The sequence below is a fragment of the Mustela putorius genome, unplaced genomic scaffold (genome assembly GCF_011764305.1).
Source record: "Mustela putorius furo isolate JIRA1106 unplaced genomic scaffold, ASM1176430v1.1 tig00003834_pilon_pilon_pilon, whole genome shotgun sequence".
Taxonomy (NCBI): Eukaryota; Metazoa; Chordata; class Mammalia; order Carnivora; family Mustelidae; genus Mustela; species Mustela putorius.
This window is the reverse complement of record NW_025421987.1, coordinates 130,810,854-130,835,034: the sequence shown is the minus strand read 5'-3', so window position 1 is coordinate 130,835,034 and position 24,181 is coordinate 130,810,854. Positions and strand designations below refer to the sequence as shown.

Genomic DNA, 24,181 nt, shown 5'->3' with positions numbered 1-24,181 from the left:
AAAGATGGGTTTAAGACACTACTCCCTCTGCCATTTTCTTGCCCTGTTGTCCTGCAAATATCACACCATTTGTCCAAGTCTCATTGAGGAAAATTTTCTTATGTACCCATTGTGGATATCTGTGATTTGACTACTTAGTATCTGTTCCCTTTTGTCTAATAAGGCCTCTCTGATTTTTGCTTGCCTCATTCTTCAGTAGTGGAGCTTATACCTCTGGCAACAATGATTGGTTTAAGGACAGACACACACCCTAAGTCAGTCCAATCAAAGTGAATCTTAGGAATTTTTGTGGAAGTCACTGGAAGAGTTTTTTATTCTTTCCCATTGAGTGAAACCCTGAACTTAGTCATCCTGCAGCCATCTTGGCTTTAGTAAGGAAACAGTCATGACACAGAGATCAAAAAAGGAGCCAACAATGTATGGCAGAGCAAATGTATGATATCAAGGCAAAACAAGTCCTAATGACACTCTTTTGGGTCCCGGATCAAGCTACACTTAAAGTCAGAGAGGTTACCCTGGATTTTTCCATTACATTTAGATTCTTATATAATTTGCTGGTTTCACCCAATAGAACAGTGGAAATATCTAACTCTGCAGATGCTGAGCTCTCAAATCACTAGTGACCTTGAGCCCAGGGCCAGAGTTTGGTTGGTGATGTCTTTCACCAATGGACTTGGTCCTGTGCAGCAACAGCCCCTCTGGGCAGCATATTCAGTAATCCAAACTATCCTCAGACACACCCACGTTGACCCTCTGAAGCTGGCAGTGAGAAGATGAGCAGGCCCAGCTCACTGCAGCTGGAGTTGCGTGGGAGGCAGGCTTCACTTGGCTCAGCACCGGGAATGCCTGCAGGTGTGTATTGTCATCTCTGTGCCAGCATGCCATGTGCTACATTGCCTCCGAAAGAGGTGTTTCTCCAAAGCCTGCGGTGGAGGCTTGTGGTATTGCCATGGGAGAAATGGGAGGAACCAGGATAGGATTTTCATCCCGGTGGCATCCAGTCACAAGGGCAACAAGACCTCCTTGCTTGGGGTATACTAAAAGCTGTGGACTTGGTGTGTGATCCGGGTGCTTGAGGCAACCCCTCCCCAAAGGAACTGGTGCCAGTCCACCGAATCACCATCACCAGGAGGACCATAGCACTAACAACAAAAGCACTCACTTGTCTGGCCATGAAGGCTTCCCCAGGGCAGTGGCTCATATCAGATATGTGCTTCTCAGTAGCCCACAGTGGGTGGGTGTTGGAGCCAGGGTGCTAGGGTTGGATACTGGTAGCTTTGTAAGCATGGGCAAGTGGCTTAACCTCTATGCCTCAGTTTCCTCAGTCAAGTATAGATAATAATAGCATCAGCATCATGAGTTGTTATGAGGATTAAGTGAACGAATATCTCCAGGACTGGGTCACTTATAGTGAAGGCTAGAGGTCAGTGGGAGAAGCATTCTTAAGACTGTTTTTAGCTTACTGGCAAGGCTAGGCTTTGGACCAGGACTTCTAAGCCCTAGATCTTCTTCTGACTCAGCCAGAAACACAGGGGTGATCTTCACACACTTCAGAGCGGTTCATGCGGGCACACCCACACCCCCAGAGTGCAGCCTCAAGGGAAATCTCTGTCAGGTGTTCCATCTGAGTCAATGGCATACTAGGCATATTGTCATTAATTATACTCAAAGCAAGGATGTGTCATTATTCCCAGATTCTATGTCTGCAACTGCAAACAGGCAGGGAAACTTACCGGAGCTAATGGGGTATTTATTGGGGTTCATGGAGTATTCCTGCTTTCTCAGTCTCCCAACTTGTGACTGCTTCAGTGTTAAGGACAACAGGCAACTGAGCACTCTGTTGACCATTCTGACCTGACTTTCATGGTGGCAAAACTTGAGTCTTCTTCATCCATGTGGTGTGAGGGGGCCTAAATTTGGGGTCCTTGTGCCTGCAGACACACCCTCACCTCGCATAACAAGCCTCAAGCCTTACTGGCCATGAAACGAGATCCAATCTCACTGTGTTGACTGCCCAGCTTTGCTATGATCCTTTGGTGGTGCCTGTCTCTCAGGCTGGGGTGGGTGGACATCGGGAGTTCAGTGAAACATTAGTCGTCCTGAATGATTCTCAACCCAACTTTGGATAAGGATAAGTTCCAGGCAAAAGGGGACAGTCCCCAAAAAGCAGCTTGTTGGCTGGACCGGTCCAATAATCTTCTAACTGGTCTCTAGCCTTTTGTCACGGCCCCTTCGGATCCATCCTCACTGGCTATAGGGAGTGTTCTGTGAAATATGATGCTGCTATTTGCTTGTCTAAAATCCTCCCGTGATTCCTGCAGCCTAGAGAAGCACTGTTCAACAGGACTTTCTGTGACGATGGGCATGTTCTACATCTCTGCTGTCCAATATGGTGACCCTAACCACATGTAACTACTGAGCACTTGAAATGTGGGTGATGTGTCTGATGAACTGAATTTTTAGTTGCATTTTACTTCAATTAATTGAAATAGAAATTGCCACATATGGCTAGAGGCTACACATTAGACACTGCAGAGTTAGAGAATGAAATTCCAAGTTCCAGGTGTGTCCTAGCCCTATTTGAGAAAGTTTAATTTGTTTGCCAGAATTCATTCAAACTGGGGATTCCAGCCATAGCAAATGACTTACAACTCCCTAAAACCCTATGCCCACTTCACACCTCCATGCACTGGCATCTGCTGTTCTCTCTGCCTGGAATGTTATCATTCCTGCCCAAACACGCCCGCAAACTGCCTGCCAGCCAAACAGCCCTCCTTCAATACACAATTTCAGTGTTACCTCTACTATCAAGATTTATCATTCACCCCTGGCCTCCCCATGCAGAATTAACCACCCCACCCTTTCTGTGTCAGTACAGACATGCCACAGGCCCTTCCAACACTCAGAGTGCCCATGTGTTTCCCATATGCTACTCTCTGCAAGTAAAGGAAGACCCCTGGAGAGAAGGTTCCATGTCAAATTCACCTTTGGGCCCCCAGTGTCTGGCCTAGGGATTGGCTCGTATCAAGCAGTCATCAGATAATGGCTGAAGGAATAAAATCATTGTAGTGGACATATGTCGTACTTCAGGCTGTCCCATGTCCAACCTCTTGTCCTCTTCTGTCCTGGTTACTCTTTGGGACTTCTCTTTGTGTGGGGCCTTGGGAGTGAGGGGAGTTGAAAGGGAAGATGTTCTTCTCACTTCCTGGGCCATCCTTCCAGAGAGCATAAGGAACGCAGTGATGCCAGGGCGGATGGAGGTCATACATGTCATTTCTGCTGAGTGGCCTGCCAAAGCTCCCAGATTGGCTCTCCAGCCTCCAGTCAACCATGTGAGCTCCTGACTCGCTGAGAGTTGGCTGTCTCTTGGTAGTTGGCTATGAAGTGACTGGCAGTCATGAAGTTAACTCCCAGGTCTACATAGCCCTGCAGCAGGAAAGGATGTGTTTTTCTGTGATTAGAATCAATGGGTGACAGGGCTGAGCTGTCAAAATACACAGAGCTGAAGTTGAGTCTGAGCAGAGGACTCCCTTCTCACCCTGGGCAGCAAAGTAGGACCCAGCTGGCACCAAAGGGAGATATAACGGACAATGTTGGGATCTGGCCCATGCCAGGAGAGCACAGTACCATCTATTCCAACAAGAGTGACTGGGATAGCTGGTTAACCACATGCTGGGCTACCCTATGCCCTAAGAGAGAAGCAGGGGGCTACCTGGAGATTCCAGGTGATGCTGAGGAATTGTTTTGACAGGGATTGGGACACTGAGGGCCATGATGGGGATTTGGTGTGCTCTTGGCAAGTATTGTTGATTGGGCTTAAGTGAACATCCCTTCAAATACACTGTGAAGTGAAAACTGTATTCATCCCTTCAGCAAAGTTTATGAAGGGCCTCTTCCTTTGCACAAGATGCCATGTCAATAAGCATTCTTTCCCACCTCAGGGCCTTTGCCCAAGCTGTGTCTCCTGCCCAGATTTCCCTTTCTGCCTTGTCTGAACCACTCTTACCCATCATTCACATTTAGCCCCTTCATGCTCAGATTAGGTCTCCGGGACCTTGGTACCTCACCATACAGCACATGTCAGAGTTATAAGTGTGTAGCCAGTTATTGGTGAGGTTGTTTGAAGAAAGGCCTTCTTCCTTGATACACAGCAGGCACCGTGAGAGTGGGGACAGTGTCTGTCCTGTTCACAGAGGCATCCTCAGCACTGCATGCTACAGTGTCTGACACACGAGAATCATTTGTTGAATAAATGAGCAAAGGAGTGAAAGTGAAGAGGAAAGAAGGGAGAAAGGGAGGGAGGGGGACGGAAGGGCCATAGCACTCCCTCTGGGCCTTCTGGGGACCACATTGTGATGTTGTCTCCACTTATCTTTGTCTTAAAAAAGGAAATACTCTGCTACATGCAATTTCTGCTACTTATACATTATCCAGTCTGTGGCACTTTATAGTAATCCGAAAGAACTAAGACACCACTACACCACACGTTAGACATGAAGGCTATAGATATTTGATGCTTTCTTCTGCAGTTCAAAAAAATACCAAATATAAATGTGGTGTTTTCTTTTTTTTTTTTAAAGATTTTATTTATATATTTGACAGAGAGAGATCACAAGTAGGCAGAGAGGCAGGCAGAGTGAGAGGGGAGAAGCAAGCTCGCCGCTAAGCAGAGAGCCTGATGTGAGGCTCGATCCCAGGACCCTGGGATCACGACCTGAGCCGAAGGCAGAGGCTTTAATCCACTGAGCCACCCAGGCGCCCCTGTGGTGTTTTCTTATTAGTATTTTACATATGAGACTTGGGAAGAAAGGAGACTTACAAAAACTAAGCACTAAGTCCACCCAGTGTTGTACCCTGGGTGGGATCCTAGACCAGAAAAATACATTAATGGAAAAACAGGAATCTGAATAGACTTTGCAGTTTAGGTAATAGTATCTTACCAGTGTTCCCATCTTGGTTTTGATGAATGCTCCAAAGCTATGCAGTATGTTAACACTGGGGAAGCTGGGTGAAGGGTGTGTACACAAACTCTGTATTATCTTTTGTTTGCAACTGTTTGCAACTATTTTTGTTTGCAACTGTTTTTGTTTTGTTTTGTTTTGTTTTTTAGAGAGAGAGAGAGAGAGAGAGAGCATGTGTGGAGAGTGGGTGGCAGAAGGAGAGGGAGAGAGAGAATCCCAAGCAGTTTCCATGCTCAGTGCAGAGCCTGATGCAGGGCTTGATCCCCAGGACCCTGGGATCATGACCTGAACTGAAATCAAGAGTTGCATGTTTAACCAACTGAGCCACCCAGGTGCCCCATCCTTGCGATTTTTATGTAAATCTAAATTATTCCAACATAAAAAGTTTATTTAAGACTTCATCCACTTTCTTATTTTTAAGTGTTATAAAATATAAACTTCTGCATGGAGAAATGGTGGATGACTTTCATTGTCTTTATTACACCTTCTCTGTGTTCTTACAATAGCGTGTATTGCTTTTTAAATTAGGAAATGAAGTGTTTTTAGTAAAAATAATTAAATGGCTTGGTTTAGAAATTAGTGTGTATACGTTTGTGGAAGTGTTGTTTTTAATTGAAAACAGAGTGGCACCATTATGATCAAAGTGTAAAAGATGTAATAATCCATAATCTTACTATTATGACAAAACTGGATTCTCAGTTTGGCACATAGCTGTTCACAGGTAAAAATAATGCTGTGAAGATGCAATGGGATTGGGGTATCAAGGTTTACTGCAGGTGCCTGGATTATACTTCCTGCCGATGCAATTAGAGCAGATGTGTGGTAATTTTCAACTGACAAGTGTTCAAAATGCCCAGCTGCTGATCTAGATCATGTAGAGGTTCTGAAGGTGTGTCCCCTCAGCCCCTTCAAGACCACCCATTATCGTCATGGTGTGTGTGGGTGGTGTGGTCAGGCAGGACCAGGAAGGTCCTGTGCCACTCTTTGTGACACCACTTGAACTTAGCTTCCTGCTGGGGGAGTGGGAGAAGCTGTCTCTGAAGCTGGAGATGTAGAATGGGTGCTAAGGGGAGCCTGCTGCTCTGAAATCATTCTACATGTGAGTTTGGAAAAAAGTGGGTGGTTCCATCCCCTTCTGCAAAGTGAGGCAGAGAATTAACTATTCATTGTCCAGTCACCAAAAGAAGAGTCCTATGTGACCAAGGAATGCTGGGGTTTTGCAGTACTCTGCCCCTGCCTTACCCCATCTTATATTCTCAGCTTGACTGTAATCATTAACTTTCTCTTCAAGACGTCTCAAAAGGTGTATGAGTGGGTCTGAATCCTGACAAATTAAAGTTTTCTTTTACCACATGGGAAGAAGTGCCATTTCACATGAAGAAAAGTGTGAAGTGTTTCTCTGAATATACTCCCCTCGTCTTAGAATGTGGAAGGTGGTCCCTTGTCCACTGCAGAGTATCAGCAGCTCTGGAGCCCCCTGTAATTTGGGATCATACTTCTGTCCCTGGGGAAGTCTTGCCAAACAGCCCTGACCTCAGATCCAGGCCCAGCCCTGGGTCACTGGCTATTCCTGCAAACCCCCAGCTCTTACCCATCTTTATTCTCCCTCCCTTTGCTACTGGGATGCTGGGCCCCTCCCTAAAGCCACTAGCAGTCCTCATGGACCAAGTGCCAACTCTCAGCCTGGCATTAAAACTCCCTCCAGACTGGTCAGACCAGTCTCTCACGCTTCCTTGCTTCTGCCCCCAAACATCTGCCCTTCTTTCTCAGAGGTCCTTCCTGCTCCCATTGAATTTCTACCCATTTCCAAACCTGAGTCAGGTCAAGCTTCACTGTGGGGCCCAAGGACAGGCATCATCAGTGTGTTAAAGACATAGAATGCTAGGACCACCCTAGACCTTCAGCCACAGAGCTGTGCTTTCCTAGATCATTGTGTGGTTTCCATGTGCCTTACAACGGGAGAAGAAACTTTGATATGAAATGATCTCCAGTGGGGCCCTGAGGCCATCAACAGCAGAAGAACCACCATGACAGAAATGTAGACTCCTGGTCATATCCCAAAGATAGAGGAATTGGAACTTCTGGGGATGAGACCCAGGAATCTTCATGTTTGACACCCTGATGTGATTCTCTTGTATTTTCTTTATAAATTGAATACTGTATAAATAAAAAAATCACAAATCACATAATTTTAATAGTAAGTAAATTTTAAAAATTATTTCAATAATAATTTTAATTGTACTAATTATAAATTAGTTTATATTGCTATAGACATTAGATATCAAATATAAGTATGTATGTTAGGGACACCTGGGTGGCTCAGTTGGCTGAGCCTGCAGCTCAGGTCATGATCCTGGGATCCTGGGATCAAGTTTCACATCAGGCTACTTGCTCAATGGGGAGCCTAGTTCTTCCTCTGCCTGTGGCCCCCTCTGCTTGGTGCTCTCTCTCTCTCTCTCTCAAATAAGTAAATAACATCTTTTAAAAATACATATGAATTCGTTACTATATGTGACAATTTTTACTTAATACATGAAACACATTGTAACAAATCAGAACATAAGGGAGAAGGCTGACCTCTCATTTAACCACAATTCCCTGTGGCTGTCCCGTTCCCAGAGCAACTTCCTTGTATTTACACACACATGTATAATTCTGAGAGAAATCACATATTCTACATTCTATACATATGGTAACCTTCATGTCATTCTGGAACTTTCTTCTTCACATTCAGCAATTTCTGTGTTAGAAAGCAGAGGGCCTCCTTGTACAAAGACCACCAACTATTCCCTTATACACATTTTTTTAAGCCATTAGTGGGCAGTTGGGTTATTTACAGTTCTTCTGCAATGCTATAGTGAACATTCTTGAACACACTTCTTGCACCAGAGTGTGTGGGTTTCTTTAGTGCAGAAATAGCAAAGGCTGGAAAATGGAATTGTTGGTCATGGAGGGATGAGCATTTTATGTGTTTACATGTTATCGCCAAAATGGGGCAGAGCTTTGCACCTTCAAGTTTAATCTCTTTGTTTTGGGGTTGATTTCCCACGAAGTCTGGAACTGGACATTATGTTATGGCATTGGAACAGATGATGCTCCAAAGGCGCTTGATCTCACTTCCTAGGATCAGTACAGCCGATGAGCATTGAACCTTCTCAGCACTGTCCATGGGCTCCTTGTTTTGTCTCCATGTACCTGATCCTTTGAGGTGGGTACTCCCAGAATGCCAGCTCCAGACTGAGGCCCTGACCAAGACTGGAAGGTAACGAGGGAGCCCATGTGAGATTCCAAGTCAGTGTCTAGTGCACTGTCTCACTGACTGTTCAGATTCTGGGTAAGCAAGTGACCAGCAGGATCTAAACTCACGTACTTGGACTGAGACTTGTTCAAAGGCATATTCATAGTTGACTTATCTCAAGAAATCATGAAGAAATTACCCCTATAGTAAAACCGGTGGGGTCTGCAATGCAGGGGTTGCTATAGTATGTAAAAGTCCCATCCAGAGCTTCATCTGGATGCCAGACAAAGGCTCCTTAGGAGCTGCTGCAGCAGAGACAGAAATCTGGGGGGAAGTCACTGAAAAAGCACTATTGGAAACAAAAGAAATGTAAGCCAACTTTGTTTTTGTCCATGAGTGAGGATATGTCCAGGCATCAGCATCTCCCTCTGTACCTGGGCTCTTTCCTTGACCTGGAATAAGAAGCCACCGACCTCGTGTGTCTTCTGAGTGGAACTTTCTTCCAGTTCTCCAGGGTTATAGTGATAGATGCTGAATTTAACAGTAGCCCCAGGCCTCCGTCCTTCAGGAGCACAGTGACACTCCGCCTGGTTTTTTTCTTTGCTAGTTTTGCAGAGAGAAAATGTGTGACTTTTCTTGATGAGCAAACAGCCAAAGGTGTTTAGGAAGGTCTATCATTTTTCTGGTGGCAAGACACCCTAAACTAAATTCATTAGCAGCTCTTCTGTTTGGAATTTCAAAATATTCTCTGACCTACATAAATTCCTTGTTCTGTCCTCTACTAATACAAGAAGATTAACTGGGGGGCACTATGGCTACAGAGCAAAGCAGTAGCATAGTCTAACAAAAAGGGGCTTAGAGACTGTTATTCCACTGTTGAAAACATCAAAACCCATGTTCTGGCCCCTGCTTCCTCTCTTCCTAAGGGTTTTTCTTCATGTCTATGGTATTATGAATAGAAGATGGTAGACATTGCTTTTTAGACACAAGTCAAGACTTGTCCTTAGTTCTACATGTATTTGTCATTTATTCATGTTTCTATGTTCCCCTGCCTTTTAGAAAAATATGAAAGGAACACCAGGACACAAGTTTAGCTATGTTTTATGAGCAACTAACTGTAATGAGTCCTACAGGCAAATGCTGAGTGGGTGACCACCAACTCAAATACATCAGTTGCCTCTCTATTTCTTAGTTTTCTTTCCCTAAATAAACAATGAAACAGTATGCCCATTCGTTCATTCATTTGACAAATGTTTATTGAGCTCTTGGTCTGTGCCTTTCACTGCTGCAGGGTGCTTGAGCTATGGTGGTAAACAAAACTCATCCGGTTCCTTCCCTCATGGAAGTTAGTTACCAGTGGACTTTAAAGCTGTAGGGACAAAAACGCTGTATCGGTCAGAAGCAATATACATATCAGCTTACGGAAACAGTCTTTCCCCCTCTGTCTCTAAAACCCATGCTCTTATGTGTCTACACCATGTACAGGTACTTACTTGATGACACCTTAATGGTAACCAACAGTAGCCTCATCAAGATCAAATGCATGGCTTAGAGTTTTCATATTCCTGATGCTCAGGATGATGGGGTAACTGGCTTTGAGCCCTGAACATGGCCCTAGGCCCAAGAGTCCCTAGCCTTCCTCCTTTGCTAAATGGCCTTTCAGCTGGGGCAGCCATTGTAGACATTGAATGTATGATTACAATGGTAATACAACTGGTATTTTCCTACCAGAATTAATGATGGGTACATCTATGCCAAGATACCTTTGTGAATATTAATGATTTGAACAATCCAGTCCTGAGTTTGTGGACACTATATTTCATGTTCGTTGAACCTCAGCTGCTTTAGACTAGCGATTCACCCCACCCCAGTTCATAACCATGATTAGCATCTGAAATCTGAATCAGGCCATTTCGGTTGATTCCATTTGGTGAGTTAGATTTAGCTCACAGACTGTAAAAGAAACCATTCTGTCTTCACTCTCAATTTCTGGCCTTTCCCTTGGCTCTGAGCTCACATGAATACTCCACTAACCCACAAGTTTACTATTTAAGAAGTTTTGGGATTATCATGAATAAACCACAGCCATCCAGAGTGCAGACTGAGATCTCCTAATTAGCATCAGGTTCAGGCAAAGGGCCCCTGTTGGGAGGACCCGAGTGCTGACTGGGGACCAGAGTTTAGTCATGTCCGGTGAGTCAAGCCCCCAAGCATTGTAAAGGAGTGTATTAAGTGTTGTTAAAGGAGGGTTCAGCTCTTGCCAGCTGTTTTGTTCCTTTAACCACTACCCACGTGCCCAATCCACCTCCACTCCACAGAGCAGAAGAGATGGCTGGATAAGGACAAGCAAAACCTCAGGCTGGCCATTCCAGGAGTGGCTTGAGAGAGAGAGAGAGAGAGACTGAGAAGAGAAAGGGAGGGTGGGTGGTGGGCACCTGCCTAACTCATCCAACTTCTCCTCTTTAACCTTTCAATTGTTTTCTGAGAACTAGATGGTTCCTTCTCTTTCAAAATTATTCTTTGAGGGACGCCTGGGTGGCTCAGTTGGTTAAGCAGCTGCCTTCGGCTCAGGTCATGATCCCAGCATCCTGGGATCGAGTCCCACATGGGGCTCCTTGCTCAGCAGGGAGCCTTCTTCTCCCTCTGCCTCTGCCTGCCATTCTGTCTGCCTGCGCTTGCTCTCTCCCCATCTCTCTCTCTGAAAAATAAATAAATAAATCTTAAAAAAAATTATTCTTTGAAAACAAAGGGTTTTCAACATCTTAAGAAGTAGGATGACTGAAATTTAGAGTCTTACTTCTGAACTTTTGAATCTTGAAAGCCACTCATTTGATTACTTGTATATTTTAAACAAGCGTTGGGACGCCTGGGTGGCTCAGTTGGTTAAGCAGCTGCCTTCGGCTCGGGTCATGATCTCAGCGTCCTGGGATCGAGTCCCACATCGGGCTCCTTGCTCCACAGGGAGCCTGCTTCTCCCTCTGACTCTTCCTTCCACTCTGTCTACCTGTGCTCGCTCTCACTCACTCTCTCTCTGACAAATAAATAAATAAAATCTTTAAAAAAAAAAAAAAAAAAAAAACAAGCGTTCATTGAGTAGCTACCATGTGCAAAGCACTGGGGATATAATGGTGAACACTTTCAGTCTCCATCTTGGAGGCGCTTGTCATCTTGAACCTTAAACAGAACTTAGGGACTTTGACAGGATTGTTCTTTTAACTTGGTTTCTTGTTTTTGTTGTTTGAAGGTAGAAGTGATTGTATTCATGTGTTGGAAGAGCCATGTCACATGGCCCATGATGTGTTATGGGAACACAAAGGAGACCACCAAATCCACATTGGGGAGGGGGTAAATAAGACGCTATGACGTTGCAGCTAAGACCCGAGAGACACAGAAGTCAACAATGTGGATAGGAAATAGATGCTCAGTTTGCCTTTCCACCACTGTGATTTGTAACTTTTGGGGTTATCAGAAAAAGGATAGGTCTTTCCTAAAGGTTGGCTGAATGCACTACCTGAGTATGACCAACCTCTCACCAAAGGCTGGCTCAGAGTGGTCATCAAAACTCAAAGAAAACCAAGTTTATTTTTCAGTTAGGAGTAGATCATCATGTATACCACAGTGCCCATGACTTTGGGACCAAAATTCAAGAAACACTGAGAATATTTCCTGATTTTCTTTTTTTGACTTAGCAAATTAGAGGCTAGAGGAGAAAGAAAGGAAGAGTTACTAGCTCTAAGTAACAAGAGTTACTAGTGCTCAGGATCTCATGTATTATCATTGCTAGTTTTAAAAACAATACTCTGTTGTCTGTGTAATATAATTACTTACAATCCCCCCTGCTTAAAACAAATTGGAGTAATGTCTTCTAGGAAGAGGCAAGAATATCATGGTGGTGACACCATGAATTTGTTGTGAGGGCTTGGGGGTTGAGGGAGCATTGGAAATGGTGTACATGGCACTGATGTTTTGGTCCCTGATTGAGAGTTATGGAGGGGATGGCTCACAGCCTGGTGGAAGAGGATGGACAAGTCATTGCAAGTCAATGGAAAGAGCAAGGTACTCTTGGCAACATGCATGAACAGAGTACAGAACCAATGTGGGTGTTCCACACATGGACAAGAACATGGAAAGTGTGCTTGGCAGGATTAGTGTCTCTAAAGTGCCCCTAACATCCCATGCTTTCAAGTACAGTCACATGACACTGTTTTGTATCCTAGCTTTGTGATTATAGCATTTATGAAAATAACACCATGAAAGAAGGAAACAGAATTTAGGGACTTTGACAGGATTGTTCTTTTTTAACTTGCTTTCTTGTTTTTGTTGCTTTTAGCGTCTACAATGCAGGAAAACCCAATTAGAATAGTAATGTTTTTTAAAAATTCATACAAAATTGTTCAACCATACATAAAAGTGAAGGACAAAATACAATGAACCCCTGATTTGTCTTCTCTATAACCTCCCCCATCATACACAACACAATTTTTATTTGGCTTTGCTCAAATAATTAAAAACAATTTCTAGGCATCATTTCATTTCATCCCCAAATATTACAGTACATATCTCTATCACAGAATAACTTTAAAAAACATAACCACAGTACCATTTTCATGCAGTGCAATACCCAGAACATAGCAAATTTTCCTAAATAGCTCCAATAATATTTTTATAGCTGTTTCATTCAAATCAGGATCCAAATAAGATCTACACAGTGGGTGCCTGGGTGGCTCAGTTGGTTAAGCAACTGCCTTCTGCTCAGGTCATGATCCCAGAATCCTGGGATTGAGTCCCTCATCAGGCTCCCAGCTCCACAGAGAGTCTGCTTCTCCCTCTGACCTTCTCCCCTCTCATGCTCTCTCTTACTGTCTCTCTCTCAAATAAATAAAATCTTTAAAAAAAAAAAAGATCTACACATCATGTTTAATTGAAAGAACTCTTAAGTTTCTTTCACTCTGCAAAATATTCTCCCCTCCCTGTTTTTATACCATTTACTTGAGGAAGGGGAGAAATGAGTCATTGTCCTGTATGATATCCTGCATTCTGGATTTGGCTGATTGCTTCCTCCTAGTGTCATTCAACTTGTTCTTGTATTTATTGTAAGCTGGATTAAATTCTTATTAAAATATTTTTTTGGCTAGTAAACTTCACAGATGCCTTGTGTTTTCTGATGTATTATATCATGAGGTGCATGGTGTATGACTGTCCTACTTTAAGAAATGGAAAAACTCATCAGTGGGTTTTGGCGTTACAACATGGTCCATCCAAAGGTTCCCTGTCTACCTTTCATGTAATAGTTATTGATGGTGTTTGCCTGAATTCTTTATTTCATTAGGTGTTCCAGTGTTGTAGTTTTCCAACTCTAGCATTACTCCTATCTTTATTAGCTGGAGTTCTTCTACAAAGAACTCCTCATCTCTTTGGTTGCTCTGAGATACAGTTCATACTAGAAAGGCAGGAGAAATGCTTGGTTGTCTCCCTTTACCCACCCTAAACTCAACTTAATCAACTGGAGGCATTGTTTTCCAATGCTCAAACTGTCTCCTCCTTGGACAGTGAAGTCTTCTCAAGTCACCTCTGGGTCATCTTGAACTGACTCTAACAGGACTTGATAACAAGTGTATACAGATTCTTTATTTACCGATTTTTAAATAGATTTTATTTGAGAGAGAGTATGAGTGTGCATGCATGAGCAGGGGAGAGGCAGAGGGAGAGAGAAAAGCAAATTCCTCACTGAGCAGAGTTTGACACAGGGCTCCATCCCAGGACCTTGGGATCATGACCTGAACTGAAGACAAAGGCCTAACTGACTGAGCCACCCAGGCGCCTCTCTATAGCTTCTTTTTGATGAATTCACTAGACTTGGGAAATCTTTATACTCCCATCCCCACTATCTTTTTTTTTTTTTTTTTTTTTTTTTTTTTTTTTTTTTTTGCCTATCCATGACAAGTAATAGTTTATACTAGTTGTATCAGTCAGGAAGGCTTTCAGCTAATAAGTAAGCATAATGAAAAAATAGAATTTTCAATTTTTTCACAGAACACAAAGTCTGGAGCAGGCAGCTGTTAGCATTTGTTCAGCAGCTCATGAGGTCCAGAGCCAACACTGCTGTGATTCTCTTGGCCTCTCCTTCCTGGTTGCAAAATGGCAGCTCCTATTCCAGGCATCATGCCCAAGTGGGGCAGGAAGAAATGGGAAGGCCAGAGCCAGCTGCAGCTGTCTCTTTGTATCAGAGAAGCAAAAGCTTTCCGCAAACCATCCCCCTCCCAACTCAGCTGAATTCTACCCAGATCTTATTGGCCAGAAGGGATTAAATGGACACCCCTACTTGTAAGGGAGACCAGGAAAGTGAGCACTTTGTTTTGCTGGGTTCCATAGTCCAAGCAGGCAAGGGAGTGGGGTCTGGAGTGAATATAGGGCTACTAGTTCTGGGCTACTAGTTCTAGTACTAGTCTTGAGTCCTGAATCAACATTTTATACTCTATTTTAAATTTTTTATTATTTTTTAAAATTAGAATATTTTATTTGAGACAGCACGTGCATGCGTGTGCGCGCACGTGTGTGTGTGTGTGTGAGTCCGTGTGTGTGTGTGTGTGAAGTGGAAAGGGGCAAAAAGAAAGACTCTTCAAGTGGACTCTGTGCTGAGCAGGGAGCCCATCCTGAGGGGAGGGAGGTGATCTCAGGATCCATGAGATCATGACCTGAGCCAAAATCAAAAGTCGGATGCTTAACTGACTGAGCTACTCAGATGTGCCTATTTTAAATTTTTTACATAATGTCTAATATTCCTTCATCTTGAAGCTGGGGGGGGACAGTTGAAAAGAATTATGAGCTGGAAATGAATAAAGCTTCATTTGTAGGACTGCTCTAAGGAAATGAGTATCAGCTGTTTTGACATCCGTGCCCTGTTGGCTCAGCTCAACTCTGTTCAGTTATCAGATGCCAACTCCAGGGGCAGGATCTGCGCAGCCAAGTTCCCGTCTCCTGTCGGCCCGGGGACAGAGCAGTCTCGCCTTCATCAAGAGAGACACCTCATCTGAGCTGTAGTGATCCACGTGACGCCAGAATACTCTTGAGGCTACAGATTCACAGAAGCCACTCAACCTTTGCTCTGTTCTGGCCAAGAGAAGGGCTAACCTGCAGCCAGCACTCCCCTGACACTGGAGCACTGAGCTTATTCTGCACTGACCGATAGGCAGCCACTGCCTGGAGCCTCACTGTCCTGTTGGCTTGGCCATCCTGGCTCCTCTCTGAGGAATCCACCACCTTGCCTATGACCTCCTTACAATCCAGCAACTGAAAGCCAAGGCCGGTCCTGGCAGGGGCCCTAGGACCCTATTCCCACCAGTACCAGGGCTGTCCATTCCATGTCTGTACATTTAGAGGTAATTTAAAAATCTTTTTACTATCTTCCATGAGAAAGAACACTGTTACTATTCCTACTGGTCATTTTTCTGGACTGTCCATGGCTGAAAGGCAAATGAGAACCAACTCAAGGAATGGAAGTGGGTAATTCCATCACTGACAATCTTGATTTCCTTGAGGCGAATGAGTCTCATATTAGAGAACCTGAGTTGTTCTGATACTAATTTTACTTTTCTTTTAATATTCATGCTGCAAGCAAAAGAAGCCAGACACAATAGAACACACTCTATATGATTCCATTAATAATAAGTTGAAGAAGAGGAAAGACTATAAGAAGTCACAAGTAGTTACCCTTGGGGGTAAGCATGGGTAAGGAAGGGGAACAAGGAGGTCTCTGGGGTGCTGGTTTTATTCTTTTTCATGATCTGGGTATTGAAACTGCTGGTCATTAACCCAGTATCTATCTTCTCCCTTCTCCTTTCTATCAGAATCTGGTCTCCTTGTGGGGGTGAACGTGGCAGCTGAGGAGCTGAAAACCACATTTCCCAGCCTCCTTTGGAACTAGGGCTGGTCATATGATACACTTAAGGCCAATGAGATGCATGTGAAAATCCATGGGACTTCCAGGGAATCTTCTTCAGGCAGAGAGTCTCAGAACTCCTCCCTGAGTGCACTGAAGCGTATACCGCCGTCAGCCTCAGTCATCTCAAATGTCCATTCATGCACTGTTATATAAAATTCCCCCGTGTCACCATGTTCTGTGGTTTGGTTCACTTATTCAACGAATTCTGATTGAGCACTTGAGCTCAATAAGTTGGGCATGAGCTGATCAGGTGTTACAGATTCAGATGTCCCAGGGCCAGGCCTATAATTAGAGATGTAGGCCTGGGCTGACAGACCAGAGCAGATGAAGGAGGACCTAGGCCCTGGCTAATAAAGAGTTGGGGGAGAGCCATTGCTTAACTCTAACAGCTAGTTTGACATATGAAAAACTAAAATCTCAAGTTGTCATATCTTCCCATTTTACAAGAGGCCCAGAAATCTTGATTTTACTTTTTAAAATTAACTCTGCCATGAGGCTGGACTTCTAGACATGGCAGAGTAAAATCAGACAAACTTGGTATATTAGTTTTCTGTTGCTATGTAACAGATTATCACAAACTTAACAGCCCTATCAACCTATTTGTTAACTCACAGTTCTTGTAGGACAGAAGTACAGGCAGACTCAACAGGGCTCAAATCAAGGTATTAGCTGGACAGGTTCTTAACTAGAGGTTTTGGAAAAGAATTCATTTCCAAGCTCATTGAGGCTGAAGTCCTCACATTATACCACATGAACATATATAAGGAAATCAAATCCAGCAGCATGTAACAATGACCTAAGTGGAATTTATCTTGGGGATGCAAGGTTGATTTGGCATCTGAAAATTAATTAATGCAATGTCATATTAATGTAGTACACAAAACCTACATAGTCATGTCAATGCATGCAGAGAAAGCATTTGACAAAATCCAAAACTCATTCATGATGAAGCTCTCAAAAAACTCTGAATATAATGGAATTTATTCAAACAGATTAAAAAGCACCTAAGAAAAACTTATAGCAAATATCATACTTAATAGTGGGAGACTAAATGTGTTTTTGAGAACAAAGCAAGAATATCTACTTTCATCAATTTTTTTAAAAAAGATTTTGTATTTTTATGTAATCTCTATACCCAATGTGGGGCTCAGACTTACAAACCTGAGATCAAGAGTCACATGCTTTACTGATGGAGCCAGGCAACCCTAAGAATTAATCACTTCTATTGAATAACATACGATAAGTTATAGGCTGCCAAGAAGATAAGAAAAAGAAATTAAAGGCATTTAGACTGGAAAAGAAGAAATAAAACTGTCATGGGATACCTGGGTGGCTCCGTTGGTTAAGTATCTGCCTTTGGCTCAGATCTTGATGTGAAGGTCCTGGAATCAAGTCCTGCATTGGGCTCCCTGCTCAGTGGGGAGCTTGCTTCTCCTTCTTCCTGTTGCTCCCCCTGTTTGTGTCCCCCCACAAATAAATAAATAAAATCTTAAAAAGTAAAAAAAGAAAACTGTCTTTACTTGCAGATGATATTATCCTGTATCTGGAAAATACTAGTGAATCTGAAAACACCAATTGGAACTAATGAATGAGAATGCTGAAGGATATAAAAATCAGTATTTCTATTTTCTGATAATGAATAACCTAGAAATAAAGAAAATAATGCAATTCACAGTAGCAGTAAAAAGCAAAATACTTAGAAATAAGGGTAACAAAAATGTGTAATACCTAAAAACTAAAAAACATTGCTGACAGAAATTTTCAAAGATCTAAATAAATGGGGTGATATATCATGTTCATGAACTGCTAAAACATTATTGTTAAGATGGCAATTCCCCCCAAATTTATCTATACATACAACACAACTCCAATAAATCCCATCCTCCAAAAACACTGTTTTTTGAAAATTGACAAGCTGATCTTAAAGTTTACATGGCATTGCAACATACCTAGAATAGCAGAACAATTTTGAAAAAGAACATAGTTGGAGTACTTTTTCTGTACATTGTCAAAAGTTACTATAAAAAAACAGTAGTTAAAGACCATGTCACAGTGATGTAAGGATAGACATATAGATAAAAGAAATGAATAGGAGGTCCAGAAAATCCTTAAATTTGTGGTAAATAGATTTTCAATGAAGGTGACAAGGCAATTTGATTGGGAAATGATAATTTTTGACAAATGGTTTAGGGGCAACTGACTACCCATATGCAAGAAATGAATTAATTGACAAAGTATGTAGACACTTACTTTACATCAGCATAACAATTCAAATTGGATTACAGACTAAATTGTCAAATTGAAAACTATAAACTTGGGAAAAAAACACAGGAGAAAAATCATTTTCTTTGGCTCAGGCAAAAATTTCTTAGATATGACATCCAAAACATGATTCATAAAAGAAAAATTTGATCAATTGGAATTCATCAAAATTTAAACTTTGGCACATCTAAAGATATCATTAAAAATATGAGAAGATAAACCACAGCCTGGAAGAAAATATTTGCAAGTCATATATCTAATTAAGGGTTTGTATTGGAAATATATGAAAAAATTCTTAAAACTTATTAAGACAAATAATCCAACTAAAAATGGGCAAAAGACATGAATAGATCACTAAAGAAGATATATGAATGACTAGAAAGTACATGAAAAGATGATCAACATTGTTGGTCATCAGAGAAATGCACATTAAAATCATAGTGAGATACCTTTACACTTTTAGTCGAATAGTGATAACCTTAAAGTCAAATAATGCCAAGTGTTGCCAAGGATGTGGGGAAACTAGAGCCCTCATATTCTGATGATGGGAATACAAAATAGTAACTCACTTTAGAAAAAAAATTTATCACTTCCTTAAAATGTTATGACATGACCCAATAATTCAACCCAGCAATATTCCCAAGAAAAATGAAAACATGTCCCCATTTAGAGCTTATATAATTATTTATGGCATTATGATCCACAATAGCAAAAATGTGGAAATAAAATGTAATTTATCCATATAATGGAGTACTATTCAGCAATACAAAGGAAAGATCTAATAAAACTACATGAACTACAACATGGATAAATTTTTTTTTAAAGATTTTATTTATTTATTTGACAGACAGAGATCACAAGTAGGCAGAGAGGCAGGCAGAGAGAGGAGGAAGCAGGCTCCCCACCGAGCAGAAAGCCCCATGTGGGGCTCTATCCCAGGACCCTGGGATCATGACCTGAGCCGAAGGCAGAGGCTTAACCCACTGAGCCACCCAGGCACCTCCAACATGGATAAATCTTAAGCCAAGTGAAAGAAGTCAGACACTACAGACTACACATTATATAATTCTATTTATATAACATTTCTAGAAAGGCAAACCTATGGAGATAGAAAACAAATTATTGGTTGCTAAGGACTTGAAATTAGAGTGTGTTTGACTATATATGCACATGAGAAAACTTTTTGGGAGAAATGAAAATATTTTTTAAATGGATTAAGGTGATGGCTGCACAACTTTATAAATTGATTAAAAATCAATGAATTACCATGTATTCTGGGTGAACTTTACAATACACAAATTAGACCTCAGTAAAGTGGTTAAAATAAAAATTAAATCTCCCAATTTTAAAGTGCTCACAAGTAATTCAAATTCTTAAAAAGATCTTTGTGAAAAAAAAAAAATACCCCAAGTGTGTGATGTAAGTCCTTGGGCCGCCCTCTTGAAATGTCAGGGCCAAGTGGCATGAATAGAAATTTAAGTGAAATAAAATCCTTGTTTTCTAGGAGTTGAAGATCCAAAGGCAAAAAAGGGGAAAGTAAACAATTACAACAAGCTAAAGATAAATGCTCTAAGTGGGTTGTGCAGGGAGGTATGGGTTGAGAGTCCTTGGTGCTGACTGGGTGTGGGCTGAAGCACCACAGAGGAGGTTGGACGCTACAGTTAGGTTTGAAGCATGAGTAGGAACTCAGGAGATTGCAAGTGTGGGAAGTAGGGAAAGGGGGCAGGTGACATTTCCAGGCAGAGGGAACAGAATTGGCAAAGTCTCGGAGATGTGAAAAAGCAGTTCTCTTTGAGAACTGGGGAGGCTGGAGATGTGGCGCACATGGAGAATGGAAAGAGCAGGAAAGGAAGGTGGGGGCCACATCATGAAGGGTTTGGCAGGCCATGTTAAAAAAGTTTTGGGGCATGAGATTAGGAAGGAATTTATTGTTGGAGAACATGGGCATGCTTCTTTTGGTCTAAATTAAACTTTGTAAATCTTGGCAACATCATATTGTACTCATATGTACTCAAATATATTCATTAGTATACCACTTACTGGGTAGCAGACACTGTTTTAATACTTCAAATAAACTCATTTAATCCCATCAATAGTGGTTTTCAAACTCTAACTTGCATCAAAATCACAATTTTTAATTTAGTACACCCGGAGTGGAGCCTGAGAATTTGCATTTTGATTTGGTCCCTGGAATAAGCTGATGCTGCTGGTCGAGGGAGAACATTTTGAGAACCATTGCTTTACACCAAGTTTACCAGTGGCTTTCTACCAACTTTAGAAGAAAGGTATCATTATCACTGCCATCCCAGTGTTACAGAAGAGAAAACAGTTAAGCAACCTGCCCAAAGACATATAGCCTTAGTGATAGGGGTAGGATTCAATGTCAGGCAATGACTGCCGTGTCTCCTAGCTCACAGGTTACAAAAAAATGGGGTTAAGGGCTGGCATTTTCAATCTTTGTTTACAACTATCAAAAATATATTACACACACACACACACAGAGGTTGGTCTTAACTGACATCTGAGATACAAGACTGAAACATGCTGATACCAACGGGGTGGTAAGAAAGTCTTTGAGGAACTCTGTGGGCCATTCCAATAGAGTATTATTTTGATCCTACTGGGATGAAGCCAGGATTTAGAAATGCGCGAGTATCGGTGTATAAAAATGACTAATTAAATATGTAAAAGAAAATCTTTAAATACCATGTCACAATTCAAAATTGAACTGCAGATGAGTACTTAATATGTATTATTTTAAATAGGTTTATTTTAAAAAATTTTTTATAAATTATGAAAACTAACAATATCTGGAGAAGATCATGATGCTTTGTGTGTGTTGGGGGGCGGGGGAGATGAAAATTGCAATTCTTTCAAGAATGTGCTTGCTTTTCACATCTTGATCTAATTTGTAGCATCTCCCTGGTTGCCTTCCAATAAACAACTTCTTCCTTAAATTGGTGGCATTATGTTTGAGATCTGAATCACAGAGACTGTAATACAAACCTGCATGCTCCATCTTGTCATTTTGTAGAGTGCTGTATATCTAATTAAAGCTTCTTACGGGTCCATAAAAAGACCTAACATTAAAAAAGCAGTCTGTGTTGGAGGAAGCCCCTGGGAAGATTGGAGGAGGGTTTTCTTCATTAACAATAAACATATTTGCTTGAATTCAAAGTTAAGTAATAACATATTAATTTGCACTTGAATATTCTTAAATATTGCCTAAGCATAATCAGATCATGTTACCACATTTATGGTGTAGAACTGAAAATGGGTCATGTTCTTGCCAGCAGCACTCCCGTTTCCCAAGAAACAAGGGGAATGAATAAATGATTTACCATGTGGCCAGTACTGACTGTATCCCTGACTTTATTTGAATCAATTTGTTATTCTGTTGCTTTTCATTTATTGTTTTGCTATTCTTATGTCCTTGTTACCTTATAGATTTTAGTCAAAAAATGAGTCACATGGCAACAATATAAAAACTGTTTTGCAAGGGCTTACCTATTATGGCCATTGTTTTGTGGTTACTGTTACATCTCAGGGGCTATAAGCCTGGTGGCAGAGGCTATCAACTACTGGAATTCCCATGGGAGACCATTAGAGTAGCATTTTTTTCCCCTTTACAGGGTTCCTTAAATAGTGCTATCTCCCTGAGGGGACAAGTGCATGGTCTTCGAACTTTTCAGTAATAAAGGACTGAATTCCACAAAGGAGCTATTGCTTAACATATGGCTAGAGTTAGAACGTCAGCGTTGAAGTGAGATTTTTCTTTTATGATCTTCCTAAATCAAAGTGATCCTAAAGTTGGGTTTTGACTCATCCTTAAGGGGGAGAGTCCTAGAGTCCAAGGCTTTCCCCAGCCAATGATTCATCACTCCATACTAGAGCATTAGGGTAACTGGGAGTCCCCCTTTAACAGAAAACCTTATGTTATCACCCTGAGAGTTTGCACCTCCCACAATCGACTCTTATTTTTCAATCTTCTTCAGACATGCAAAATTGATGCTATGGAGAGAATCTGGGGAAAACAAAACAAAACAAAACAAACCCCTGACATTTGCAGGTCAACAAAGACATTTGCTAAAGCCATCTAGATTTCTCTTCTGCACCCAGTCAATCTAATCAAATTTGGAGCATCTAAGCAGCTTTTATTTGTATATTTATCTTTTTTTTTTTAAAGATTTTATTTATTTACTTGAGAGAAAGACAGTGAGAGAGAGCATGAACGAGGAGAAGGTCAGAGAAAGAAGCAGACTCCCCATGGAGCTGGGAGTCCGATGCGGGACTCGATCCAGGGACTCCAGGATCATGACCTGAGCTGAAGGCAGTCGTCCAACCAACTGAGCCACCCAGGCGTCCCTGTATATTTATCTTTTCTTGTGTCCTTTTTCACTAGGTGTTTTTTACTGGAAGGGTGGAAAGAAAGCAGAAACAGAAAGGGAAAAGCGGGTTGGAGAAACCTGGCACCTGGCTTGTTGGCTGTCCCTTTCAGGCAACTCAGAGAGCTGATTAGCCATTTTGCAAGACACGCTTTCAAGGGTGGGAGTCAGAAGGCCCCCGAGCCCGCGCCCCCACCCCCCTACTGTCGCCTCCAGCACCCCTCTCTGGTTTTGGCTAAGCTCCCTTCCCGAGACACCTGGCTTGGTGGCCATGCCGCTGAACCATCTAGTTAACCACGGTTAATGTCTGCTGTTTTGAATCCCGGACTTCACATGCTTTAATATTCTCCACGACCTTTTGCCTTTCCAGGCGGTATCCAGTGGAGGCAGCTAACTGATGGGGCCGCGCTAGTGTGTCTCCCATAGTAGACCTTTAAAGCCAGCGCCGCATTCAGATGGTGGGCTTTTTTCTTTTTGTTTAAATAGCAACTAAATCAATAAAATTCCTTCAAACTGGGTTCCCAGGTAATAAAATTGTAGAAAAAAAAAGAACATATGCATATGAGTATATATATACATATGAATGTATATTTAATTTTTCCCTTCCCCGTGCTTAAACTTGGGCGGGAAATGTGGTAAACCTTTAAAAGGGTGAATGAAGTGCTTGCTGCCCTTAGCCCGAGCTCCAGGACGCAGTCAGGTGCGCACGCACTCCCTCCCTCCGATTTCCCGCGACAGCTCGCGCTACGTTTTTAAGCCATTGTCCCATATCCCCGGTGCTTCTTTCACCGTCCCCTCTCCTCGTGCGCCTCGCCTACTTCCTACCGCCGGCCACAGCCAAATTCGCTGGGGTGAGACGCCGTCAGGATGCCCTCCAGCAGCCCGCGGTCCACAGCCCGCAGGTGCTGTCGGCCCCGCCCTCCCCGCGGCCCCGCCCCGGCGTTGCGTCACAGTGACGCGCGTCCCGCGCAGGCGCAGCCCGGCCCCACCCCCCCTCCCCGCGGCCGACCGCCCGCTCGGTATTATGATTAGCGCTGGGTGCGGGGATTCGGCGGCCGGGAGGGAGTCGTCGGCGCCGCGGCCGCTGCGGACGGACGCCTGCCTGCCGGCTGAGGTAGGAGCGAGTGCGGAGCGCGGCTGGGCGTAGCGACCGTGAACCTCGGTGCGGGCCGGCCTCCGCCGCCTGGTAGCCTGCGCCGTTGCCGGGCTGGGAGTCCGGGCCGGGGAGCTCGCCGCAGGCGGAAAGTAAGTTGCGCGCTCTGCGCTCCCCGCGCCGGCCGCAGCGCGGGCCCGGGAGGACGCGGAGCCCGGGCTGCGGCGGCCGGAGCCGGCGCGGCGGTGGCGCGGCCTGGCAGCCGGGCGGCGGCTGGCCCGACGGGAGCCGGCACTGCGG

The 24,181-nt window shown here is 43.0% G+C and overlaps 1 protein-coding gene across 4 annotated transcripts in view; it reads left to right on the top strand.

Annotated features, from left to right (window-relative positions):
• Positions 1-23,761: 23,761 nt before the first annotated feature.
• Positions 23,762-24,181, top strand: part of SNRK (SNF related kinase) — a 58,386-nt gene continuing 57,966 nt past the window's right edge. For 2 of the 4 annotated variants that reach the window (XM_004774163.3, XM_013046704.2), the window contains exon 1: positions 23,762-23,902. The gene's annotated coding sequence lies outside the window, so the exon portion shown is untranslated. The other 2 variants (XM_013046706.1, XM_013046705.2) reach the window with 2 other exon arrangements.